Here is a 4,730-nt window from a genome sequence, read left to right on the forward strand (position 1 = left end):
TAGCTGACCTAGGACGTGGATCGGTAGGGCGGAGATCTTCGCGTGCACCCAATGTTTGAACCTTGAGGGTTTTGCCGGAACCCATGATCTGACAGTGCACGCACGCACTCATCCTCTCTCAGACACGCATTTTTAGCTACGAATTGTAGTGTTCTCAACCATCCGATTGGCTCTATGATAGGTTTCACGTTGCTCCTTGGCCTTGAGATTGAGAATTTTAAAACGCAGAGGCTAAGATGGAGGCACGAGGTTTTGGTTAATGTGCGGGCCGCACATGCCACCAACACGGCACGAGCTTCGTCCGCCTGGTGCGCAGTCGGGTGGGTTGTCCAAGTATAGACACAACCAGGCCCTCCTTTGTATCTGCGCCTCGACTTATTAAGCGCAAAGAAATTAGGATTAGAGTGAGTACTACTACTAGTACTACTTTCATGTGTCGCATCAACTCACACCAGTATGCAACACTTCCTGAACAAACAAGCATATAAGCTTCCCTCATATACATGTCTAGTTTTGCATCAGAACGTCTATATATTTGGATGTCTATATATTCATATAGACAATGGTCCAAAAAGATTACCTCATATACACATCCAGTTTTGCATCAGAACATCTATATATAGGTACCATGACAGGTGGGCCGTCGCTGGGGAGAGCAAAAAATCATGGCTGCAGCTGAGTTTAGACGACGCCTTCACATTGTCCAGGCGTGGACATTGTCGAGGTCGATTTAGAGGATGTATATATTTGGACGACCATATAGACAAGCTGTTGGATGTCTGTTTTAGGCTCACATCGTGGAAAGCGAGTATAGATATCCATATAGACAAGCTATTGGAGATGCTCTTATACTTCTTACCCAAAGGATCTTTATTTCCAACAGACACAAAATATCCATTCGACTGTTGGAAATTACTTTAACTGCTGATCTGATGTCGAAGTAATTGCTGCATCGCCACCAAAACCCACCATCTCTTAAGCTAAAGTAGACCGAGCTATCCCCTATATTAACATATTACTAAGATAAACAGAAGGCACTGTAGAATCATTTAGGATGTGAGCTTGTCAATCTAAATGTGGAGGGACACCAGCTTAGCCCCGGCCAGCAGCTTGGGAGGAACTGTGAAGAAGGTCAGCTCCTGCACGACGATGTTGCCGGGATCCGTGCTGCTTGTCACCTCCATTTCCACCTTGACAGCGTCGGTCCTGCCTTTGGGCTCCCCGTGCGGGCCATTCGCCCACAGCTTGGCCATGTAGTGCGGCAGTGGGGACGCCCCCGCTCTGATGCAGACGACCGGCACGGCGATAGGCGCGCCGATGTCGAGCACGCCGCCGACCAAGAAAAATGCGCGGCCGTCCTCCTCCGTGAACAGCAAGAGCCGTGGCTCTGACTGTGGCACTTGCAGCTGGAGCGCCTTATCGTACTGGATCCTGTGCACGGGCATGGGATGCACGATGCTGATGTGGTGGGAGAGCGCCGGCGGCAGGCCTTTGTAGCCGCAGATGAGCACAGGGCATTTGCAGGGCGCGAGCGGACACACGCTCTGGTGATCGGCGAGCTTGTGGTAAGTGACGTAGAGCCCACAACCCTCGTGCGGGCACTCCACCCTCACCGAGGAGAGGATAGCGTCCACCGCCGTGTTCCGCACATCGAAGCCACCGCTGCGCTCGCACTTCTGGCACTGCCGCTGGTTCCCGGGGCGCTCGACGCGGCAGTCCGCGCAGGCCAGGTGCCCTCCCTTGCACTGCACAGATCAATCGAACAACACATCAATCAAGAAACCTGCACCTTGCTTGATCAGCCGAACGGACGAGGTGTATTCGGACCTCATACACTGGAGGCTTCAAGGGGCGGAGGCACAAGGGGCAGTGGAGCAAGCTGAGGTCCAGCGAGACCACAGAGAGCTCCATTGTCGGGTCATGTTCCATCTGCATGATCTCACCCTCCTCATGCACAACCATCTCTCGCTTTATTAGGGCCGGGGCATTACAGAGCTTTACCATCACATAATATTCATACTACTTCAAGGTGCATTAAATCAACACATGCAAGTAATCAAAAGGAGAGTCATGACATGCATCGGTAAATGCAAATTATTGAAATATATCGAGTGCAGTGCTTTGATGGTTCGCATCAACTCATACAAGACCGAGAAGTTTGATTACTACAACGCCATCTCCCTCGCGGACTGAGCTCCGATGGCTGCACCTACCTTTGGCTGCATGACAGGTGGGCCACCCTCCTGTTGGGCCCACCTGTCATGCATGCATAGGCAGGAGTAGCAAGTCAATGAAGTTGCGTCCCTCCCTCGCCCATGAGCATGGTGGCTGGAAGGACTAGGAGAAGGTTTCGTTCGCTACACGCTCTCCCTCCCGCATGCGGTGGACATGCAGCGGTTCAATCGGTGTCAGATGGCCAGAAGCATGCAGTAGTACTCCATCATTGTTCGACTTCCCGAAGAGGCGAAGAGCCAAGCGCAGCCCGGACGCTCATGTGGCAGTTCCATGTGTAGAGTAGTCTAGGATAGCGTGTGTCGTGCCTGTAAGCTTAAAATCGTTGGGGTCGGCTCCATGCTTTTTTATTAAAATAATCTTCTAGCCCTACCTGTCATCCTAGTGATTGTAGTTTGCACGCTCATCTGGTCAAGACAGGAATATATATTTTAATTTGTGGTGGGGTAAATGTTAGAGGTTGCAGCAAATGGAGTATTCTACACTGCGGGTCTTTCAGCCAAGTTTAGAGGCAACCATGTGCGGCTAGTGCTATGATGTGTCGCGTCAACTCATACAATGAGGAGAAGCTTGATTTACTACTACACGCCTTCTCCCTCGCCCATGCAGGCGGTGGCTCGCGGACGAGGACAGGCTTTTTCTTATACTAATACTACAACAAGCTAGCAAGCTAGTTGTGTATCACTACTCAGTTTTGCCATTAGAAGTCACAACTACTCAAAAATGCCATTGATCCGTGAGATGCTTGCTCAAAAATGCAATTAGATATCTAAAAAATGCCATCGTTAAGTTAGATGTTTGCTCAAATTGCCATTAGACATTGTGATTTTCACGTCAAACCTATTGACCATGTTACATGACAAAAATAAGCCGATTCTCACAATGATAAGTGTGGCCCCGCTTGTCAGGAGTAACCAAGTGAACAATTTTACAGGAAAATAAGAACGTTGTTGGGATCAAGTAGGCCCCACACTTTATTTTACTGTAGTGAGATAGAGGGAGAGCTGGCATGTTGGTCCATCGGTATTTATGTCATTATAACATGGCAGAACAGATTTGAGTCACAATAATGTTATCCAGCACAACACACCCCTCAAATAAAACTAAGCACCCTGAAATTCTTTGACAAAACTAAGCACCCTGAAATTCTTTGACAACTAAACTACTGGCTATATGATGTTGGCCATATATATTGTACGTATATAATGTGAAGAAACGAGTGGTAGTCGTAGTACTACACCAACTAAAAGATGAACTGTAAGAAATACTAGTATGTACGTACTGAAGAGTTAAAGTAACAAGAAGAAACATAACATAGTTCTGCTGGGGGCTCAGCACAACACACCCCTCAAATAAAACTAAGCACACCAGAAATTAAACTAAGCAACTAAACTGGTAGACACTGCATTAGAACCACCATGAGCAGCGACACTACCACCTTACTCGTAGTCCTCGTCCACGTCCTCGACTTCGTCCTTGTCCCTCTTCCTCTTGGCCGATACTTCTTTGCTTGAACCGAACACTTGGCTCTTACTCTTCATCCAACCCTTGTAGATATTGAAACAAAGGTAGCCATCCACTGCAGTGTAGTGGATGTGCTCTATATCAAGTACATTCCACTGCCATGCACGATGAAACTTGTGCGGAGGTTTCTTCAGTTTACCGTACGAATGATGAACCATGGCTCCTGCCAGGGTCACCATTGAAGGCTGATCACGGGAGGGCACCAGCCCTTCCTTCTGGAGGACAAAGGGGTTGCCTACAATGAGGCCTATCCGACCCAGGATTTCCTTGTCATTCCTAAAGTCTACAGTAATGAAGTTGACTCGGGCGTCCTTGAAGAACTTCTTAAATTCCTTGCACTCAATGTCGGCATGGCATATGTGGTAGACCAAGCATCAATCATGCACACAAACCTGGATCACGGCGGGCTTCTTCTTCTCGGCCTCCTTTAGATTCTTCTCGCTTCCCGGGACTGTGGTGTACTCAACATCTAGCCTAGCGACCCACTCATCGTTTGAGTTTTCGAACATGTGTTTGAAGCGAGCAAGGAATTCTTTCACCATTGCGGAAGAACGGGTGTAGTTGACGTCGAACTCATCACCGGTGATGGTTCTAACCTTGTACTCACCGCCGACCATGGAGATTTGGGACGCCATGGATTTGGGAGGAGGGTTAGGATTAGTGGAACTGCCGTAATGTGAAAGGACGAGACGACTAGGAGAGGTTTATCGATTCAAAAAATGCCGAGTGGGGGGCGTGCGAACGGCAGGGTAGTGGCTTTCCTGGTGGATAAATGGATTCATGCGCAGTACTATGGGGTCCCAATTAGATGTCATGTCTACTCGATGCCCAATTAAATGGTTTTTGATGTCATGTCAAGCGTCAGGAAAATTACAGGTGATACGAAGCTTCCGAGAGCCCTTGGATCTGAGATCGAACGGTTTCATGGCGTGATTCTAGACCTATGGGTGAATATCCTATCCTGGAGGGTTATT

The 4,730-nt window shown here is 48.5% G+C and overlaps 1 pseudogene; it reads right to left on the reverse strand.

Moving 5' to 3' along the window:
• Window positions 1-1,049: 1,049 nt before the first annotated feature.
• On the reverse strand, window positions 1,050-1,962 carry LOC147984250 (E3 ubiquitin-protein ligase SINA-like 4; annotated as a pseudogene).
• Between the last annotated feature and the right edge of the window lie 2,768 nt (window positions 1,963-4,730).

The sequence above is a fragment of the Triticum urartu genome, chromosome 2A, assembly GCF_056163025.1.
Source record: "Triticum urartu cultivar PI428250 chromosome 2A, HENAU_Tu73, whole genome shotgun sequence".
NCBI classification, from domain to species: domain Eukaryota; kingdom Viridiplantae; phylum Streptophyta; class Magnoliopsida; order Poales; family Poaceae; genus Triticum; species Triticum urartu.